Here is a 24,148-nt window from a genome sequence, read left to right on the forward strand (position 1 = left end):
TCCCCCATCCTGCCTTCTCCTCACTTCTCCAGGATTGGTTCTCAGCTTTCTGCTTCCTTGCTCCCACCCAATAGCCACTGGGGTCTTGGCCCCTAGCAGGGCTCTGGGCATAGGCACTGGGGAGGGTCAGGATTGGATGTGTGTCATTAGTGTTAAACTGTGGAACCGAGATATCTGTAAGATTCTGCAGTCACTCTGGCAGTGGCCTCACATACGAGGCGTGCAGCATTAAGTAGATCTACCCCCATCAGATCTATTACAGAATGAAAAACACCTTGACAGGCCCAATGAGAGAGACCACAATAGAAAGGGAAAAGCTTTTTTTCCTGTGTTTTGATCAAAGGATGAAAACATTTTCATTTTTCTTTTGCATTGGGTCCTGAAGATTATGTAGCCAGTCCTATGAAGAGGAATAAATCAGGTCTTCCAAAAGCAAGGTCAATATTTTCTCCAATATCTTATGCTGTAAAATTGTCCAACAAAGAGAGATGAAGATAGAGTGCACACTCATGTCTTATCACCCCATTTGGAAAAGGAAAAAAAATAGGGTAGACCAGAGCAGGTTGCAAGGTTAATTCTGAAATAGAACATCTAGGCAAGAGAATGAGCTACAAGACAAGGGAAATGCTTGGTTGATTGTTAGCAGAACTAATACACTTTGAAAGGTTTTAAAATGTGATAAGAAATAAAAAAAATTTTGAAATTAGGGCCAGAATAAGCTTTTGTTAGAAAATAACTAAATTAAATTGGGAAAGAAAGAAGGTCAGTAGTTTAGAGTCATTTTTGTTCATTAATTTAATATGTAATCATGGAAAATCTATGATATAGAGTTATAAAAAGACTTGCTTGAGTCTTACTTGGACTTTGAAGGATTCAGTGAGAAAAGAGTGTCACTGGAATTAAGGTATCATCTGTATCTATAGTAACTCCTGTGCACTGTAAGCAGCAAGAGCTAACGGTAGATGGCAGGTCCATTCATTCAACAAAAACTAATTATTTTGGGCCAGTCCTTTTCTAACTAATCACATTGACAAGGGGGAAGAACACACACATTTTGCTTTGTGACTTTGCATGGAGGGCAGTCTCGGAGATAAAGAATTAAATTTCAAGGCTGAGATGGAAACACACTGCCTGCTGGAGAAATAAAGGAGAGAATGGCTAACAGTGCTTGAGGATGGTGGTTGGCAGGGTGAGGAGCAACCAGATCTTTCAGCAGCTGGAAGCTGCAGGTGCCTGAGGCAGAACAATTAGCATGAGACTGAGAAGCAACTGAGGGCTTTGCTAGGGTTGTCTGGTGCCCAGTGATTAGTTCCTGATATGTGGGCATGTCATTTATTCTTGGTTAATGGAACTTTCCTGTTCTCTCTTACTGTGGTTCTAAGCTAAGCAGATGGGCCTGGCAATGAGGAATCTTCAGAAGTGTGTTAAGAAAAAGAGTGATGCGATTATAATTGCCACTGGGTGGAGCCTAGAGAGACTTAATGTATTAGAAGATCAGAGAGAGAGAACTCAGGAGGGACTATTACAAGAGTCAGCCCAAAGGATAATGAGGTCTAACACTGGCAGTGGCTGTCTACCCAAAGAAGGACTTTATTTGAGAGATATTTCACCATCATGGCAGCTTTGCTTCTCAGTAAAATATCAGTATCAACTTCATCAATAATGGCTTTACTTCATAATGGTATAGCACATTATTCTTTCCTAAATGATACCCTGTATTATTCCATTTGGTTCTTACAAACCTTTGTGATAACTGGTAGAGAGGATAGCTGTTATCATTGTCACTGAATCCAGGGGATGAGTCTGAGGTCACATAATCTGTCATGGGTCAAAACTCTAGACCTCTTGATTGTTATGAGGCTTTCCAACCTAACACTTCACATTTTGTGTTTGTTCTAACAATCTGTACACTATGTATTATTCTACATTCTGTGTACTATTAAAGGCCTTAATGTTGTATTCCTGTACATCCTTCCCCAATTTCTCCAAAGCACATGTCAAAGGAAGCCTTTGGCAATTCCAGCTTTTAGTTTCAGTAGTAAAAGCTCAAAGATATGAAGATGCATTACAGAGGTCATGGACTGCACACTTAACTGGATTTTAAATCAAGGTTTGAATTTGTCCTCAGTGTAGCTGCGGTAACTTCTTCATAGGTGAAACTTTTATTTTATTTTCCTTTTGGCTGAATGGAGTTTCTCAAGACCCAATTTTAACTTGATCAGTATTTTAAGCACTCCCAGTCTGTATTAACTCAGAAATAGTGCAAGCCTACAAAGGGAAACATAACGTTGCCCAAACTTAGTTCTGTTTGTGAGCAAAACCCAGAGCTGTGTGGAAAGAAGATTGAGATTGAGCCACAAATACTTGTTCAGAATCTAAATTGTCTTCCCTAAAACATCAGCTTAAATGCATTTGGACAAGTTAAATGGTTCTCCATTTTTTTCTTCCTTAAGGAAGTTCATTTTTTTATGTAGTTATCATAAGGCACTGCACACTGAATTACGGCGCTCCTCACTCTGCCAATTGTTGGTGTGTATAATGATGCACCTGTTAGTCAAGAAATCCCCGAGAAAGAAACTGTTCAGCAAAGCAGACATCATCAGACAGACGGAGGGCCTTCTGAATACTCTTGCTGAATTATGCAAGATTTTCTGTTTTATGGTCATTAAAGGCAGTGATAAAGCAGCTGTCTCTGAGAAGGATGTTGTCAAATATCAGTGCGAAGAATAGAGATGATTACCCAGTGCCATTCACCCATTACAGGGAACTTTGTGCTAGTATTTCTCTTATAAATCCTTCTTTTGATAAGATTACCATTTGCCTGGCTAAATATTTGCTCCAGGCATCACCTTGATGTTCAAGGTCTAAAACAAGATAAATGTGCAATACGTGTTTAAGCTACTCTGTTTTTTTTTTTTTTTTCCCTTGGAGTTTCAGAAGGAAAGTCTGGAAAGAAATGCTGCAATCACAGGGTTGACTTTTCAGCTTGAAAATAAATGAAATTGAGCTGCTTCTCATATAGGACTCTAGTCCCTTTCTATTTACTCTACTTGACAAACTTAACTGGTTTTGTGCTGGCTCACATGAGGTGGGAGAAGAAACTGAAAAAAAAAAGGAATATTGATGTATGAGTATTGAAAGAGGGAAACAGATAGGATCATATTGAGAGATGCATTGCCCAGCTGCGAGGCATGCCCGACACTGGGGGACACTGTGGGGACAGGGTGGTGTGCTCAATAAATAATGACTAAGGGCGATGATGATGGAACAAATATTTGAACACCTCTGAGGTGAGAGCCACACACAGAGGTAGATGTTTATTGATGCAAAAAAAAAAAAAATCAAACCCAAAGAACAGGTTTTAGCACCACAGAAAACTGAGTGGAGAGCTGAAGACTGAATATTATAGCCTCATAGAGTGGTCTTCACCTCTAACAGATGCCAAGTAATGGATTTGACTAATCTCTTTTTGAATTAAATGCAGTTTCAGTTTCATCTTTAAGAACGTTCATGAAATATGTCATATAATGAGATAATGCAAAAATGTGCTAGAGAGAAATTTGACCATGAGTAGGTCCAAATGATAAGAACAATTTGTCCTTTTCGAAATAAAGGGTTTTCCATTGTCAACAGAGTCTAACTTCAGATTCATGCTTAAAGAAACATAGATTTTCATGCCAATTGAAAAGTAGGTTTTAGCAAGCAATTTAATAGGTAATATTTTTTATTTGTTAAAATGCAGAACCCTAGAGACATCTTAAAAGAAACCTTGCTTGAATATTTATAGCATTTTAAAAGAAGGAACTGGCTGCAGTTTTGTGACAATTATTTAGTGCCTATTTATGAGTAAGACCATCCCATTTCTCAAATGGCTTAGTCTAAGTATATAATGAGGAGAGGAAGCCATATAAAACACCCATCTATTTCTACCAGAGGATCTCTATAGAATATTTTAATTCTTTCAACATTTTTATGTTTCTGTGTCCTGGATAGTAAATTATGTCTTATGGAATTGTGTTCCTCTTTTGGTTAACATCTACCTGGTATAGGTACTTCATAAATGTTTATATATGGACTAGGTGAAGAATATGAGTAAGGAAAAGGGGAATTTCTTGGTGGAGCAGTAGTAAGTGCAAATGTAGGGCCAGAACCCTGACTCTTGAGCATCATGGGAAATACAGGAAGGAAAGAAAGGGCTTTGGAAGAAAATCGTGTCCTTCACAGTTGGGCATGTCACAGTAAGGGGCTTGTGTCTTGGAGGTCATTGGAAATTCAGTTCCAAAGTGCCATTTTTGGCAATTCAGAAAAACAGAGATTGTAAGCATATGGCAAGCTTGTTTAGTGTAAAACCTGATCTGATTCCACTATTTCTTTAGGTTTTTTAATTTATTCCAACTTCTATAGGTTTTTCAGTAAAAATGTTAATGTGTTTGATTACTAGTGCTATACTAATTTCCAGCTGGGGGTGTTACTAAAATACACTGTAGGTACCTTATTACATTTCTAAAATATGACAAATCTTGAGTTTCTAAACATATCCTAACTCTGAGAGTTTAAGAGAAGGGATTATGGACATAGGAAGTTCACAAAGGGACCAAGACATTAAGTAGACTTACAGAATTAGCTAAGTGACTTGTTCAGGTCAAGCAACTCTTCAGTTGTGAACCCAAGGTTTAAATCCGAGTCTTTCTGACTTTAACTTTGTGATTCTTCCTTCTCTCCGAAGAATTATAGTAGCAAAAGAGAAAGAAGTCAACAAATTTGTGGTTATATGTTTAATATTTTTGAGGCATTGCTCTAATTAAATTTATTAATTTAATCCTTTTTAAAATCTTCTGATGTAGGTACCATTTTTATCCTAATTTTATAGATGAGCAAAAGTCCATGGAAATTAAGTAACTTCCACAGGGCTACAAGGTTCATAAGTCACAGAGCTGGAATAATGAACCCAGGTAGTCTGTCTTCATGCCTGTGGCCATAACCACCACATACACTCTTAAGATAAGAACCCTCATTTGTACATGAGTACAAAACAAGGTAATGTCAGGCTCCTTGAAACAAATATATAAAAAGGAGGAAAGAGAGAGGAGAATAAATGGAAATAACAGGATGAGAAATGGGCAGAAATTCTTGTTTAATTACAAGTCTGATGAGATCTCAACTAAATCCCTAAAAACTAAAGGCTTAGGGGTTAAAGCCCAGTGAAAGCTGTCTGGATTAGAGACATATAGCTTTGAAAAGTTTGAAGTTATTTGTTTTGTGTAATTGGTTCATACTTTATCAAGAGAATGAATTACTTATTCTCATTTTCCTTGTTTCCAAAAGTTCGTATTAAAAGTTTCAGTGATATATTATTCTGAAAGTACTTTGGTGAACCATCAGACACTACATAAATAGAGATAACTGTACTAAAGTATTCCATGGAAATGTATATTTAGTCTAGATTCTCCAGAAAGCAGAGCCTGAAGTAAGTATTATGTTCTACTGCTTGACTAGGGAGCATAACTTTAGGGAGCTAGAGTGAGAGACATAGGGAGCGAGGCAAGGAAGGAGGGACAATTAGAGGATGTGGCTGATTGCTGGATCTTGAGGACCACCTTCCTCAATCTGTTCCCATCTTCCACTGGTCAAAATTTCATCCCACTGGACATAGTCTGTAACACTTTCAGGTTGAGGTGGTGCAGGTCTTGCTTATTGATACTCACCCTTCGGTATCAGTAGGGAAGTTAGGAGGGTGGGGGTTATTTATGCAGACTGAGCAGGAGGTGATGTGAGGTCAAGTTGTACTTTCCTGACAAGGGTTGGAGCTCCAGGGCACCCAAAAGCAGCTGGAATCACAAATGAGCAAGAGGGACAAAATCTGAAGGAGTTGGCGCAAAAGAAGAGTCTGATACATGGTCTAATTGGTTACCATTACATTTTATGTGATGCATTCCAGACTATGACCTACAGAATTATGCAGTATAAATTGTTAGGTCATGTGTCAGTGTAGTAGAAGAGGTATTCTGAGACAGGAGAATATTACCTGTTCTCTTTCAAATAAGTATCTTTTTATTTAATATGATTGTTAACTTTAGGTAAAATTATTTTTTTCTCCTAAAGTAACATGAACTAATAAAACTCTATTTTATAAACTCTATAAATAAATTACTTTCAAAAATGGGTCTCAGATAATCTTTTATTCTTTCTACTCCTTTTGTTTCTTATAATTTGTCCATTTCCTTATAATTTATGAAGTGATTATAGCAAACAAAGAAAAATGTATTTTGAAAGGTAAAAAACATGAATGGCTACTAATCAGTACCTTTATATTTTAGTGCTCTGGCATATCAGATGACATCTTCTAACAGGGATTATTTATTTCCCCTGGATTTTAATTTCTTTTACAGTGATTTGGCTATTTGTCACCCCACCAAGGGCATTGGAATTGGAGAATGAGGGTCACTTGAGTGCCTGAAAATAAATCTTTAAAATATACTTTCTTTTTCTTCCAACAGAAATCAAGAAGTATGATGAGCCCTAAAGTGTCACATAGAGCATTTACCATGTTGGGTAGCCTTCGCGGGCTCACGTTGCTTGCTTTCCCCAGCAGTACTAGTAAATAGGACCAATTCATCTAGGCAGAATGGACAGAAGCTCATATGGGAAACCAAATTATGCTTGCAAAGGCCCATATGACATGCTTGCTACTAGAAAGAACCAACTAAATTGAATGTTATAAGGGTGGTAAAGCCAAGAGCTGTGTTGTGACTTGATGAATGCCCTCAGTGGGTGTTGCGAATTGTGCTGGAAGATTCCAGAGGTGAGTTTTTTTTTTCCCCCTTAACTAAGGACAACATGATATACAGAGCAATACCCTAGGGCAGCAGTCGAAGTGTGATTCTATAACATGGTGGCTAACAGCCTGGGATTTGGTGTCTAGATTTGAATTCCAACTTCCCTTACCTCATAGCTCTTCATCTTGGACAGGCTACTTAATTCTCATGAACCTCTATTACTAAATTATTATTTTTATCATATAGGTACTTTGTAGAGTTGCAGAAAGAATGAATATGGTAATACATTTAAAGTTCTTCATGGTCCCCAACAACCATGGGGTTGTTATCACAAAGTTGTTTGTTATCACAAAGTTGCTCTAACCACAGATTTATTTAGATACTTCAAAAGCAAACACCACAACTCACATCTTTAGCAGTTTTCAAGTTTTTGATGTAATACCCTCCTTTTTACAAAAATAAAAAAGAGAAACCATATTGCAAAATAGGCAATGATCAGCTCACAACCTTCAGAGAGGCTTTTTATTTAACATTTCCCACTTGAACTGAGTATGTGTAACATGATGAAAAAGCAAGTAAAACAATTCATGTCCTGTTTGGACAATAGAAATTACAACGATGCCCTATGTCCCAGCTTTGATTCTCCTGAAAAATACTCTAAAACATATAATTAAGAGTCTGAAGGTTATAGAACATATATGTGAAATCAAGAAATCCAGAACTCTTCAAAGTAAACCTTTGCCCCACCCCCTGCTGTCTATCTGTTCCTTCTTTGTCAAAGAACCTCAGCGTTTACTCTGGATGAGAGTTAGATGAGAATGTCAAATTATTATTTTGCAACATGGCCCTCCCCTCCTCCCTCATCCTCCTCAAGTATATTTTGAAAACCATTTAGTAGATTTCCATTGCACCTGGGATGAAATCTGAACCTCTTCACCTGGATTCCAAGGCTGTCCACTTTGTCAGCCTCTAGTTAATAGCAGAGGGCCTGATACCTAGGGGGTGTTTGTTCCATAAATATTTTGTGCCTGACTAAGTGTCTTTCTCTTGTTAATACCCACTTGCTATACACTCCAGCCACATCAAATTCCTTTGTAACACTAAACTTCCAAATTATGCTCAAGAGTCCAGCTCATAGCACATGCTGTGAACTCTGCCTCCTCCTCTCTCCATTACCCATTCCACCTTTGCCTCCCACACTCCTCAGGACTTGGTTTAGACATGATTTCAAGGGAGTGTTCATTGATTCCTAGTCTAGATTAATTGTTCTTGCTATACATTGCATGTAGAATCCCTGCCCCATTCCCACTATAGTATTTTATGTCATTTACTGGTTTATCTTCTGACTTTCTGCTAGGCAGCAAAATCCTTGCACATAGATTGGTAAACTATGTTCTTTTATTTTCTATATTTTGATATTTTGATATCTGGGCCTTGAGGATACTTGTGGGACTGTGCCTCTGGGGCTTAGCCAGTTCTTGAAGATAGTAACTTGCCTGTCAGTGAGTCTTTCACAGGCAAACCCACCAAAGCTGAGCCAGTTCTCCCAGCCACATCCCCTATCAGTGCCTCGTAGTTGGAGCCACTATTGCCCTGTCCTCATCACCCCAGAACCAGGTACCTGACAATTAGGGGCAGCTCTTGTGCCCCAGAACCCATTTTCTCCATTTTTTTTTAAACTAACCAATCCTAAATCTTTTTTGGGGGGGGATTTCACAGTGTTTTATTTTATTTTATTTTATTTTTTAAAATAATTTTTATTATTATGTTAATCACCATACATTACATCATTAGTTTTTGATGTAGTGTTCCATGATTCATTGTTTGTGCATAACACCCAGTGCTCCACGCAGAATGTGCCCTCTTTAATACCCATCACCAGGCTAACCCATCCCCCCAACCCCCTCCCCTCTAGAACCTTCAGTTTGTTTTTCAGAGTCCATCATCTCTCATGGTTCGTCTCCCCCTCTGACTTAACTCCTCTTCATTCTTCCCCTCCTGCTATCTTCTTCTTCTTTTTTTTTTCTTAACATATATTGCATTATTTGTTTCAGAAGTACAGATCCGTGATTCATCAGTCTTGTACAATTCACAGTGCTCACCATAGCACATACCCTCGCCAATGTCTATCACCCAGCCACCCCAGCCCTCCCACCCCCCACCACTCCAGCAACCCTCAGTTTGTTTCCTGAGATTAAGAATTCCTCATATCAGTGAGGTCATATGATACATGTCTTTCTCTGATTGACTTATTTCACTCAGCATAACACCCTCCAGTTCCATCCACATCCTTGCAAATGGCAAGATCTCATTCCTTTTGATGGCTGCATAATATTCCATTGTGTATATATACCACCTCTTCTTCATCCATTCATCTGTCGATGGACATCTTGGCTCTTCCCACAGTTTGGCTATTGTGGACATTGCTGCTATAAACATTGGGGTGCATGTAGCCCTTCGGATCCCTACATTTGTATCTTTGTGGTAAATACCCAGTAGTGCAATTGCTGGATCGTATGGTAGCTCTATTTTCAACTGTTTGAGGAACCTCCATACTGTTTTCCAGAGTGGCTGCACCACCTTGCATTCCCACCAACAGTGTAGGAGGGTTCCCCTTTCTCCACATCCCCGCCAACATCTGTCGTTTCCTGACTTGTTAATTTTAGCCATTCTGACAGGTGTGAGGTTAACCAATCTTAAATCTACTTACCTTGCCTCACCTATTCCAGTTCCTTCCCTCAAAAGCCACAATAAAGGCTCTTGGGCACATTTTCTTTCCACCTCCTCTGCTTCCAATTGACCACAGTGTCTCCCCGGCAGCCCTGCATGGCACAGTATGCCCTTTCTCTTGAGAATCTGTGTATAACAAACCATCTTTTCAAGGGCAGTTGTCTCCTGATCTGTTGGCCTTCCCATACCTACATAATAATAAAACATATTTTAATGCAATAGAGACTGAACCTCATATTTATTTTGAATTTCTAGCCCCTACTCTGGTAGTAAATGCCACATATGTATTTCATATATATATTAAATGTGAATCTTGATGCTAATATATTACTATGTTTATTATTGGAATCTGCTTCCCTCTGCTTCATTTCTATTAGTTATTAAAGATAAATGCAAAGGATATCTTGTTTGACAGTAAAGTTTTTGCATTGTCTTCTAAACTATAGTTTTCTCACATTGTATTTTGCTTGTAATAAAATTTATTTCCTAGTCAAAAACTTATTCTCTAGTCAAAAACTTATTTTTCTACTTAGTTTGATTGTTCTTAAGAGCTCCATCCTTTGACAAGACATGTGGTTGTGAATAAAACGTATTTCATGCTGACACATCTTTCTAAATACTGTTCATTATGATTGTACCTAAATATAATTAAATATAATTTCAACAGTCTTGGGCTCTGACATAGTTATGGGTGATTTACATGTAAAAATATTTTAAGAGATGAAAAGAAGCAAGGACACTCTATTTTGGACTTTTGGGTTGGCAACACTTACATCTCTGCTGGTCACACCTGCCAAATGTTGGCTTCTCTTTTCTTCCAACTGTTTTCCTTCTGAAGAGTGACTTTGAGGCAGGAGACATCACTTCCCACTTCTGGATCCGAGAAGTGCTTGTGTTTGCATATCAAGTAGTTTGCTTTTTTCTGAAACATCCAATGCTGTGTTTTGGCCTTAGTGTGTTGTTTTCTTGAGGTAGTTGCAGTATTCATCGTCTGGCTTGCTCTCCCAGGTACCAAAAAGCAGGTCTCTCTGTGTCTGAGGAAGGTCGACATGGCTGAGGAAGAGGATTTAGGTTGCTTTGGAAAGCAAAATGAACTCCTAAGATAATACTGTAGGCAAAACGTGAACTCTACAGCTTGTACCCAACAAAATGACCCTTATTTCTACATGGCCAGACATAGAACAGAGGTAAGTGTTGGCTAAGGCAGTTAGAAGTAAGGATAAGACATTCATAGTGGAGCTGCTTTTCTCTTGCTTATTTTTGTAGCCCAAATGTTTTTGATGACCTAATTTTTCCCAGAGTTAAAGATTAAACTTCAGTTACAGATTAAGACTATTTTCTGCATTCTTCAGAAGGATTCTCCTTGACTTTCTCCATTTTCAATATACCTCTCATTTTCCCATTCTTCTGGCTTTTTCTTGGACTCTTTCTTCTTGATACTTGTCAACAAATATAAAGTAATTCCCCTAAAGTGTTAGCTACTCTAAGAAAGATGAAAACTTCGGGGCCAGAAGCAGTAATGAAAATGCAAGTCATAATTTTTATGTATAATGTTGAAATAATGAGTAAGACTCATAAGAATAAGAGCCTTCAAACCAATTAGGGTGTTTTGAGTCTTCCTACCCAAGTGTTCTGTTAGGGATACTGCATATTTAATGTTGCCCCTATTTGGGCCTTAGAACACTATCTCTAGGTAATATGAATCTGTTGGCTTAGGTAACTATATACACTAGGATTAATTAATCTAGAACCTGATCAAAATACTCATCAGAGTCAATGCAGGTACATTATCACACTGTGTCCAACCAGTTCATCATGTGGAAAGAAAGCAGGAAAACTAGCCAAGAAAAAAGTTCAAAATAGGAAAAAAAATTTTTCTGAAGACATGGAATGCCCTGAGATATTGAACTTTGGAGGCAGAGGTGGTTTTTTTGTTTTGTTTTTGTTTTTTTCTGTTTTTTTAAGAGAGACAGAGTGTGTGAGCAAGGTGGGGAGGGGCAGAAGGAGAGGGAGAGAGAGAATTTTGAGCAGGCTCCAAGCCCAAGCATGGAGCCCAATTTCATGACCCTTAGATCATGACCTGAGCCGAAATTAAGAGTAGGACCCATAACTGACTGAGCCACCCAGGTGCCCCTGATGGCAGATTTCTTTTTTAACAAAGTGAATACAGCTTCAATCATGGGCCATTGTTGAGTTATTTGGGACATTTGTCTATCTCTTATTGAATTATTTGTTGTTAGTGGTAGGAAAAGGAAGATAATTAAATCCAAAGATCAAATGTAAACTACATACCAGAAGCTTGAAAACAACCAAATTTGAAAGATATGTGGTTAGGAATTAGCCCTGTGCCCAAGACAGGCTTGCTAATCTGGACTGTCCTGCTTCCTCCTCACTGGCTTCAGTGAGACTCACATTGTCTGGACTTTGCTCTGCTGGCTGTAAAGTGTTTATTTTCAGGCCTGGCTTATGACAGAGATTGCTAAATGATCATAATATTCATTTTCCTCCTTTTACTTCTTTTTCTTTCTTTTCTCTTTTTTCTTTTTTTTTTTTGCCTTTGCAGGTAACTTCAGTTTTCTTTAAAGGGACTGTGAGCCCAGCTAGAAGAATACATTTCTCAGATTCTCTCTCAACAGTTTTGTCCATGTGACTAAGCCCTGGTCAGTGAGATTTAAGTGGAAGCCTCTTGGTCCTTCTTGGAAGGCCACCAGACCTAGGATACTCTTTTATGCTTTCTACTTTCCTTTTTCCTGTTGACTGGATTGCAGATGTAATGGCTGGTGTCTCTGCAGCCATTGTGGACTATGAGGTAATCTGAATAAGAGAAAGCATGGGTGTAGAAGTGGAAAACTATAAGAAGCCTAAGCCCTTGAGGGACTATGTGGAGCCACCAAAACAGCCTTGGACTTCTGCTCTCAGAATGCTCTGACATAAGAGACTAAAATCTTACCTGTATAAAGTATTGCAAAAAAGGTCTCTGTTGCTATAAGTGGAAAGGAATATCTAACTAATATGAACCCTGGCTTCTAACTTCTTTGTCTTTGTAGCCTAGTAGTGTACATTTACTTCAAAAACAGCCTTAAAGCCATAGCTCCCTTCTTCTCACTCTTATCCATTGCCTCTGCATTTGACATCTCAGATTTTTTTTTTTTCTTCTGGAAATAGCCATGGTTTCTCTTAAAGTGCAGAGTTTCTTTTTTTTCTTCAAGTGTTTATTAAATTCTAGTTAGTTAACATATAGTGTACATTGGTAAAGTACATAGTTTCTACAGTTAAAAAGATTATGGGATCAAATTTCTTACTAGTCATGTCACCTGAGATGATTTGATTAACCTTTCCTTGTCTCTTATCTGTAAAGTGTGGATCACAGTAAGGAGGATCAAAAGGGAGAAAGAGTGTAAAGCACTTGGAACACCGAGCACATAGTAAGTCCCGATAAATTATATTATCAAGTTTTTGATAAGGTTAGTCACATTACATAGAGAAACTTGAGGATTAGCCAGAAGAGTTTTATTTAATCCCACAGGGACTGATCTGCCCCAAACCTCTTCTCTGAATTAATACAAACAGGATGCGTAAATGATAACTTTTGTAGTGCTTGGCAATGCATGCCATGGCCTCCTTAGAATCTTTGTTTTCTCCCCTGTGTGGCAATATTTTCAAATGTTCTTCACACAACTTTCTTTAATCATGCTTAACACTCTAATTGAGCTGACGATCTGAAAGGATAAAAACAAACAAACAAACAAAACAAAACAAAACAATGTTTAAGAGTAACCATGAGAAGCAATGAAAAGTACAGTCCTTAAAACACAGGCTTTGAATTCAGAGGGACCTGGGTTTGATTTTGAGTTTTTCATTCACTAGCTGGAAAAGAATTATGCCACATAAACGTTCCAAGTCCCACTTCTTCACCTATACAGCATGGGCCACATAGTTGCACTTGGAGTAGTGATGAAACTTGATTGAGCTAATGCTTATAGAGCTCCAAGAGAGTGCCTGGCACTTTAACACACTCAGTGAATGAGGACTATTATTATTATGAGTACTGATGATAATAATTCCAATAAAGAAAATAAATTATCATGCTTTCATGGAGCCCAACAGTTTAGTGGTCCAGCTAAGATCATCTGTGAAACGATGACTTATGGGTATAAAAGTATTAAGAAATGGAGCAAATAGAATGTGAACATTTTCTTATAAACATACCTTTTGGAAAGTTAGAGAAGTAGAAATGCAAGCTCAAGTTAGAACCTAAGAATCATAAATGTTTCTCCATTTTGTTTTTCCTACATGCCCCTTTTCAGGTTGATTTATATAAGGTTAGAAGAGAAATGGTTTTGAAAAACTTTTAAAAGGCAACAAATAGAATAGATCGATAGACTTAGAGAGATTGAGGATGATTAAAAGGGTATAGAAATGTAGGTGAAATGATATGAACCTGAATTATTGAGCAGAAAAGAGAACATTATGGTTTTGTTTGACTTATTAACATGAAATGAAGCTAGAGGAAGGGGCTCAGCTGCACCACCAAAACCTCCAACGGATCTAACAAAAATCTTGACTCTGTCAAAAAGGATGAATACATAAAATAGATATAGGTGGTCTCAGATGGCTTTGAAGTCAAATAGCCAACACTCCAAAGGAAAGATACAGAAAGGACTTCTCAAAATCCCTCTTAAAACCTGCTGAAGATACATTTAAATGAGTACATCCTAAGTATTATATCCAGAGGAACTTTCAGAAAGAAGGGCTTCTATCGGCAAAACTTCTGGGCATTTTGGATTCCCACATCATACAGCAGCTTGGAGGAGGGAAGGATCTGTTGATGCCTGGAGAACAGGATCCCAGTTTGAATATCCAGGATGGTGGGGATCTGAGAGATGCTGGCCAGGGAGATATGGTCTCTGTTCAAGCCATTCCAGGTCCTCGCACACTAGCAACAATTGCAGCTAAGACTGGCAAACATCTTGGCAGAGTTTGGCAGAGGGGTTTGGTTTGTTTGTTTTGTTTTTGTTTGAGCAAGAATGTTTCATTGGTAGCATTGTGTACTTCTATTCGGAGACATCCCTTGTCTGGTTGTTTGTTCTTTCGTTTTGTTAAGATTCCCTGATGCTCAGTGCCTAGATTCATTAGTCTACTAGGGGGTATAAAATAGTAATATTCTCATTCTTTCATTTTGTCTTTATTTATTAATTGGAACATTTCTAAAGAGAGACACTTCCTCTCATTAACTATGGTGTACGCTGTGGGTTCTTTTCAAATAGGATAGGCAAAATAAATGTTTGTTACTTTTAAATTTGCTACTTTTTCCAAAATAAGGTTTTGTTTTTGGTTTTTTTTTCTATCATTATAACTTCGGCCCATTTTTCTACTGGATTACTGTCTTTTTCTTCTTAATTTTTAGGAATTTTCATATATTAAGGTATCATTCCTTTGATGTAAGTTGCAAATAATTTTTACTTATTTTGTCACTTATCTTTCATCATGAAATTTAAAAAATGTAGTAAAAAAGGACCTAATTTTTTTCTTTTATTTCTTCTGGAACTGGAGTCATAGTTAGGAAACCTTCCCTCTTCCCAGGGTATAAAGGAATTCACTCACATTTTGTTTTAGTGTTTGCATGGCTTTTCTTTTTTCTTCTTTCTCAATTTAAATCTCTGAGCCATTTGGAATTTGTTGGATATACTGTATGAGGGTATATCAGATTTTTGCCTATTTAAATAACAATGTCTCAAGCATATTTATTTTAAAAGTCTATGTGATGGCACATTACAAAGTCTCAGCATTATTTTGCTAATGACATAAATTGATGAACTGAATCATCCCTATACTTGCTACCTCAAATTCTCCTTTTATCCGCTTAAACTGAATTCATTTAAATAAAAGATAAATTGGACAAATCAGTTGGAAGAGCGTTATCTTGAATCGTTACAAGGTTTCTCTAAAAAAGATTTAAAAAAATGAAATGATAGGAAACCTCTAACTATACTATCTTATTTCTTTTTTCATAGTATCTCTGTAATGGTTGTTCTTATTTGCTTCACTTTACATATATGAAGAAGCTAAGTCTCACTGAAGCTTCCCCAATGTCACCATGCTTTAGAGCTGGGCCATTTGAACTCCAATACTGGTACCTTGGCAATTGTTGGGGCAGTGTTTATTTATTCACCATTTTTTGATCTAACATCAACAAGAAACTTTGTTCTGAGGATTCTGTCCTGATTTTGGACGTCATTATCATGAGAAAATAAAGAAGGGATGGAAATAGGTTTAACATTGGACATTTTGAGTATGAGGTGTTTGTGGAACATCCATGCAAAGAAAACCCACCAGGGTCTAGCACAAGCCTTGAGGAACATACTCTCTGCATGGTTTGCTCCCCTGAATTGCCATCATTCTACATTTCCAGTTTTAAAATTTGTCTTTAGATAATGAATATTAGGTGAATAGTGTTATCTAAATGTACACAGTACTCCAAAAAAGTGATTTTCAGCATTGTCTGTATTATATGCTTCTACAGTCCAGACTCCCACCAACTGGAAAATGTTGTCAAAGATCATGGGAGAAGAGGAGGGAAGGAGTCACCAGTTAAGGGCAATAGTAACATTTTGGGTTCAAGTTACTTTTGAGCTAATAGAATGATTTCGTTGAGTATAAAACCAGTTTAAAGATCACATTTTTGGGATGCCTGGGCGGTTCTGTTGGTTAACCATCTGCTTTTGGCTCAGATCATGATCCCAGGGTCCTGGGATCGAGTCCCGCATTGGGGTCCTTGCTCAGCGGGGAGCCTGCTTCTTCCTCTGCCTGCCACTCCCACTGCTCCTATTCTCTCTCTCTCTGACATATAAATAAATAAAATCTTAAAAAAATCACATTTTCTATTAAGGTTTCTTTAGACTTATATTTGTGTGCAGAAAGAAGTGTCTATTCCTCATTCCATGGACAGTGAGGAGGAACCCTTACTTTACATGCATTCCTTGGGGCTTCTCTGGTCTCTAGTATCATGGACTTGTTCAGGCTTGATTTCTATTTGTTCTGTACTTTGCCCACTCAGGTGTTATTGGTAAAATATTATCCTTTGGAGTATCCCATTGGCCACCAGTGAAATCTTTGGCTCCCACCTTATTTTTTTTACTTTGGGATGTTCCTAGATACCATAGTCATGACTCCACATCTATTCAGGCTCTTGGTCCTCTTAGGATCTCTGTGGAGGCCTGGGTAATCTTAGCTGCTTTCTCTGAACCACTGAGGAGTATCCAAGACTCTGGGAGGCTTCCCTAAGGGCCACCCATGTGTTTGTCTTCTTCAACCAATTCAATTTCTTACAAAACTATGTTGCAAACTTCCCAGAGATATAACTGGGAAACACCCCTCATTTGGATTCCCTTTCAACTTACCTAAGGTTTTTAATCTTCCTGAAGATCTCCCCCACTTCCTCACCCACCATCACACTCACCATCTTCCAAGCACATCCAGTCGAGAGCAAGGCCCAAAGAGATGAGGGACTGTAGCCCAGAAAACCCCTTACAACATCTTGAAATTATCTTTCCTCAAGATGCTGGCCCCCACCTCCACCAGCAAGGTTTCTACTTTCCCTTCCTGAACAGTGAGAACCATTGCTTTGCAGCTTTCTTCCTTCCTCATTGGCTGGCTTTGTTCTGGGAGATACAGTCCTCCCCTTCCTCATGTTACTAACTTATTACTAAACTCATGGTTTCATAACAGTGACACTAGTGCCTGCATGAAATAAAACAAAGGCAAAAGAAAATGATAGATAATAGGTAGATGTGAGATATATAATAGATGATAGATAAAATGGATACATCACAAGAGACAAAATAGATCACCAAATATTTATTTTATTTTATTTGTTTTTAAGATTTTATATATTTATTTGACACAGAGAGAGAGAGCACAAGCAGGGGGGAGTGGGAGAGGGAGAAGCAGACTCCCTGAGGAGCAGGGAGCCTGACTCAGGGCTTGATCCTAGGACCCTGGGATCATGACCTGAGCCGAAGGTCAACCAACTGAGCCACCCAAGTGCCGCAGATCACCAAGTATTTTATAGGATATTATTCCCATTACATATAATTGAAGTTCTCCTCAAATATTTAGAGTAAGTTCAGAAAAACATCCAAAAACAAACCTAAAGTTCAGGAGGAAAAAGAGGGAGTAATAACGTAGACAAATAATTGGGGACCAGAGAAGTGAGAGGGAAACCAGAAAACAATGGTGTCCTAGGACATGAGGAATGAAGTATTTGGAGAAGAGGGGAATGAAAAATACCATTAAATGCTTTGGAAGGATTAGCTTAGTTGAGACCTGCTTGCGTAGGGAAGTGAAGTGGCTTAAATGTGTCTGCTTCCTGGGACATCTGGGTTTAGAAGCCTAATTAAGAATTATCTTACGATACCATACCACTGCGTATGTTCAAAAAAACTCCAACCAGACCTCAGGAGATAAGGTTTTAATTCAACCCTTTTTTAAACCACTAGCTGTGTAGATTTGGGAAGCTCCTTAGTGTCTTGGTGTTTCCTTTGTGCAAAGAGGGAATTGGTTTGATTATCTCTCAACTTGTTTTTGGTTCTGAAAACCTGCAAATCTAAAGTGGCACATTTCTCAGGGCTCCTGGAAGAAAAATGTTGTTCCAGCACCAGATTGTTTGCTCATTCTTTTCTTCTTTATTTCCTAAATTAAGGACACTTCTATTGCTAGTAAAAGTGAAATGACAAAAGTATTTATAGAATACCAACTATGCGCTTGGAAGCATGCTAGTTGTTTTATAAAGTTAAATCCATTTGTAAGCCTGTGAGTCCTGATATTTTTAAATACAGATTTAACTTAAGAACAAGAAAATTAATTAGAAAAGTCATTATAACAAAGTTCTCTTATGTATACTTAGGCATACATCAGGTCCAAACATACGAAGGTGGAATTTTCTAACCTTTTTTCATTTGTATTCTTTCTTTTGGATTTTTTTTTTTCTTATCTATCTATCACCAACAATATGATGGTTTTGTCATTTTTTTTCTTTAAAGTGGTGGGATTTTTTATTCAAATAAATTCATTTTGAAAGGAAATCTTTCTTCATGATATTAAATATATACCCTTCCTACTTACCATAAGTGCAACAGAGCTGTAATAGGTGAAATACATATATTAACATACAAAATATACTAGAAATATTATGAAATTAAAGCAATGTAATTAAATTTTAGCTAGATTGTATTCACCTGCTCTCTTTTTGTTTACAAAAGGAGTTGAATGCTGAGCTCAGTTTTACTGAAAATCCTGCTAAGCCGGTTTAGAGATGATCCCTCTGATCGTGACAGCCAGTCAGGTTTCTCTTTCCCCATATTAACCAGAGTTCCTCTTAGAGATTTTCCACCCTCTCCTTCACCCAATCCCCAGCTGTCTCAGCTATACTCCAATGTGAGTTCAATCTCTTTCCTCTATTGCAATAATCTTGAATAAAATTGTTCTTGCTTGTTTAAAAGAAAAAAGTAAGTGTTGGAGAAGTGTTTTAGAATAACACCAGCTGAGACTTTCTTCCTAATATAGTGGGAAGAATTATGAAGGGAAAACGTACTATGTTCCATGTTACCTAATGCCTTGTCCATGGACCACAAAGTACTATCTTTTCTAACAGTGAGACATATCCCACATGTGTTGGGCTCAGTTTACATACCACCCCATGTCTACTCCTGTGGTGGTGAATCCCCAGCCCCTCCTGACATCTTCAGAGATCAGCAATGGCAGAAACCTCCTCTGAGGTTGAAGATTGAACTAGCAGGAACTGCAGTAACTCTGCTTCCCTAGTGCCTGCCAAGAGGGAGTGGGTCACACCTCTGGTAACTCTGACAGCTAATACTCAATTGGGAAGACTGACCATTGAGAGACAGCTGACAAGAAAGAAAGAGGGAGAGGGAGGAAGAGAGAGAAAGAGAGAGAGAGGAGGAAGGAAGGAAGGAAGGAAGGAAGGAAGGAAGGAAGGAAGGAAGGGAGGGAAGAAAGAGAAAAGAAAGAAAAGTCACCAGATACACAGAGGAAATTCTGAGGCACCTCTCTGGAGTCATCTTACAGAACCAAATAACCAGTCATATTTGTTTTCTATTGGAAGGCTGGGGCCAGTTTGATAATGTACCACCTGTACTTGCTGTTCCTCTTTCCTGATCTCATCTTACTCTCCTTTCCCCCAACTCTGACCACCTTGGGTTTGCGCCTCTCAATAAAGGATTTACTCATAGCTTTATCTCAGCTCTCTTTTTCTAGATTATTTTTCGTGCTTAGGAGCCCAAAGAGACATCACATATTCATGGGAAAATTAATGTACATTTCGTGTTATAAGGATTTCACAAGTCAGTATCATTTGGTCAATACAGTGAAGAGGAAAATAATACAATTTCCACTGAAAGTCATTTATGATCACTACATGCTCCAGATTCTCTACATCCACAGTGAGTTCTATAAGAGAAAGTGATCTCTCCGTCTTCACACCCATATGCCCAAAGCTTGGCACAATGCCTGGCACACAGTGACCCAAAATGTTTTGAATACGAAGATATTTGTTGAATGAATGAACTATCAGAGCACCGTCTACTTGCAGGGGTAGAGCACTGCATTACACTCATGCTCTATGTTAATGTGTTCTCTTTACCACGGTGTTGTTTACACCCAGGAGCCCATCTTTAGACCACCAGGATGGCTCATCCACACTTTACCCGCAGAGCATTGCCCCACTCTCCTTTCCTTTTTTTTTCATTTGAGTTGTTCTTGGAGCTAGAGGGTGAGGTCAGAGAAATCTACCCATCTATGTTTCTCCCTAAGAGACCTTGATCTTTTCCTCTTAATCTGAGTACTGATCAACTCCCTTTCTTTAAATTTCTGCTAGCAGATTTGATTCAAGAATCACATTTGCCTTCCCTACACCTCTAACTTCAGTGTTGAACTTGTTGTAGGACACCAGCCTTACACAACATTTTTATAATATTTGAAATGCAAAACCAAGTTTTCAGATGATTTATAATGCTATTTGTTTGACAAGGTAATAGAATTCCAAATGCTTAGATAATTTTAACGTTTTAGCAATTTGCAGAAATTGTGGCTAGAATTTATACCTTTGTATAGAAATAAAAATTGCAAGCATTATAAACCATTATGAAGCTATGCCAGATTACTTTTTTCTAAAAATATTGTTTGCCCAATGCATGGTCCTGAATGATTTTCCTCCTTGTTAAAGACAGAATTCATTCCAAAAATATATTATGGAGACCTTATAATATGGCAGGCATTTTGTTAGAAACTAGGAATACAAATGTAGATGAATCAATCCCTGCCTTCATACAGCTTTTATTCTAGTAAGGGAAATAGACTCAAAAGGATGTGTTTGATATAATGAAGCAAACTTTCTGTCATCACTTGGAACTGGGTGTTGTGGGAGTGCAGGAAGAGAAAAATAAATCAAACGGTAGAGGAAAATAAGAGAAGTTCCTGGAGGACAGCATGATTCTGAGGTGGCCAGGTGGAGAACCGGATAGGTTGAACACACACAAGGAGAACATGAACAAAGGCTTAGAGGTATGAAATAGCATGGTGAGTGGAAAAATAGCTAGTGTTTGCTATGGCTGGAGTATAAAGACCAAAGAATGGAGGGGTATGAGAAATACCTTAGAAAAATATGGGAGTTCACTTACAATGGAAGAACTTGCATTTGAGAATAAACAGTGTAGGCGTTATCTTGAAAGATATGGCTGAAATTTTATAAATGTAATTTGTTGTAAAGGATACAGTTAGAAAGGTAAGCAAAGACCATACCACGGGCCTCTTTTTTTATGTCCTAAATTTTTGAACTTTGTTCTTTGAGAATTAGTCATCCATTGAAGGTTTTGAAATACACAAACATGGCAAGCTTTGTTTTTTTGACAGATGACTGGCCACACTAAAGAACATAGGTGGAGGAAAAGAAGAGTTGAAACAGGAATATCAGTTAGAAGGCTATTTTTAAAAGTCATGTGAATTATAATTTGATTATGGTAGGGATTTTAAAAATGTAACATTGTTACATGAAAATGCTCCTCTTGTTTATTCTTTATTTAGGAGGTAAGAAGGTGCACTAGTTGTGAATACACATTATTTTTGTCTTTTGCCTATAAAATAGGTCATCACTCCCCATCCTTCTGTTCCAATATGCCTCATCCTGATCCTTCCAAAAAAAATCTGCAATAAACTTTGTGTTTTACTAAATAAAATTTAAGATTAGGATTCTTTTGCATGAGATTAAATTTATGTGTATTTGGGGGATATTTTTGGATAGAGCATTATTTATAGTGTCACAGTTTATATCGATTGTTTTAAATCATATCTCCAATCTGTGACTTCTCAGCGTATTTTGGAATCCAACCAGTTTTCTGGTATTATAGAGTTTGCAATGTAATCTATCTTGCAAATTTAAAAATTCTTCTCTTTTGTTTTTTAATTAAGAACATTTCAGATAGTGTCAAAAATGAACAACCCCTTTTGATATAAATCAACCAAACATTTCAAATTTTAAATCATTACATTTATTTTTGTTTCTACAACTTCTGGCATTTAGAACCAAATAAAAGGAAAAGAAAAGGGTTCATCATTTGAGCTTGGTCCCTGAGATGATTTCTTCAATCCTTCATTCTGCTTGCTGGACAAAATCTAACTTTCTTGAAAGAGCACTGTTTTCAAGTATTACCTTGCCTTTCCACATAGTTTATGACCTCAGCATTTGGGGATTGTGTGACCTCATTCCAGTGGCTAACTTACTGCCTAGCTCAAAACTGTGTCTAGCAATAGAGCACCAGGCTTGCCAATCACCAATACTTAGGCATCAATGATATTTGGTAAGAAAGGAAAAAACCATCTGTGCTTGTCATTGCATTTTCTGGCAAGATCTCTTGCAATTTTTATTAAACCAGAAGAAAATGTTTCTGAAAATAGCCTATTGACCTACTGTGAGTAAAGGTATCTAAAAATATGACAAAATCTTTGTCAGCCAGATGTATGTTCACAGTTGAAACCATGGAGCTTTGGTAAACAATCTAAATGGCTGAAGAATGGATTTTCTCAAGATTTTCCAAGGCATAATCATTGCAATTATAACTAGGAAAAAATTGTAAAACTTCTGTATTTAAAAGTTGGCCTTAATGTTTAATTCTGTTGTAATAGCCAAAATTATTTTTAAGATAAGGGGCAATAATTACTATTTACTTCTTATAGGAATGCCCCAACTGTCTCAAAAGATGACACATATTTTTATCATGATGGAGAAACTACAGGAGTCAAGCATGGAAAGTGAAAGGAAATATACTAGAGGAACAGCTCCCAAAATTTTTACATTAAGGGAAAGAAAATGAATTCTGTTGTTTAAAATTTCCTTGTTCATGATGGAAATTCCTATGTCAAAAGGAATTGCTAAAAAAAACTTCCCAAGAGAAATTTTTGCAGTAAGTCACAAATAAATGTCTATGATGTTAAATTTGGAATGTCTGCTTTGTTCAGCTAGTACGGCTGACCAATGAAGCATGAGCATGAGATTGGTGCCTCCTTTGATTTGTGATTCCATTGCATACTAGGAGATACCAGTTATTCCATTTTACTTCAGATGAGAGAGCAGATGCCATGTCGTGGATATTTCTACAGGTCTCCAAAGCTTCATTCTAAATTTGTGGAAGACCATTCCAAGTCATAGATAACAATTACAATCAGATGAATACAAAAAAGAATAAATGGGCATTTGTTATATTTACAAGTCCAGAAACCATTGTGTCAACATTTTTCTCAAACATGACACATACTACAATTATTTCATGTGACATATTCCTAAGTTTTCATAATTATGAATCTAATTCATTCTCTGACCCTCCTGTTCATCTCTCTCTCTCTTTCAAATAAATAATAGATTTCTTTTTTCTAAAAAAGAAAGAGAGAGAAAAGACTTACCATGTGCAGGTCTTTGATGCACCACTTCACACAATCATGTGGACATAACTTGAGTCCATTAGATTAAGATTTTCAATTTTCAATCCCCTCATAATTTGAACACCTTGTATGAGACTAGGTCCTATATGAGGTGAAGAGCACCTTGAAAAGGTACTGTTACAATTTTTAAGAAGAGACTAACAAATAGAGTAAAATTAAGAGAAAATATAGTATGTTTAAAGTACAAAGTGCATAGTACTGCCAGTATATGCAAAAGGCAGTCAGAAGTGTGGAAAGATAAATGTTGGTCCAAGGAATTAGAGGAACTAGAATTGTAGATCTCTTTATTAAGATTTAGGAGGATAAGTAGGATTTAGGAGGATGAGAGTGTATGATGGAGGACACCACAAGGAAAGCTCTAAATAGCTTTTACAAAAGCAGAGAGGATGGAATGACACTGAGAATTTGGGGAATAGTGAGGCACCTGATAACCTGAAGCAATGGCTTTGGGTAGAAAATGCACCTCCAAAACCAGTACAGCAGATTTCCAAAAATAGTCCTATTTGGATAAATTTATCTTAGAAACATTTTCTGTTTCTGTCTTGTTGTCTTCCTTCTTTCTTTCTTTCTTTCTTTCTTTCTTTCTTTCTTTCTTTCTTTTTCTTTCTTTCTTTCTTTCTTTCTTTCTTTCT

The sequence above is a fragment of the Eumetopias jubatus genome, unplaced genomic scaffold (genome assembly GCF_037043125.1).
Source record: "Eumetopias jubatus isolate StellerSeaLion01/CBP00866 unplaced genomic scaffold, mEumJub1_p1.0 scaffold_7, whole genome shotgun sequence".
In the NCBI taxonomy this organism is placed as follows: Eukaryota; Metazoa; Chordata; class Mammalia; order Carnivora; family Otariidae; genus Eumetopias; species Eumetopias jubatus.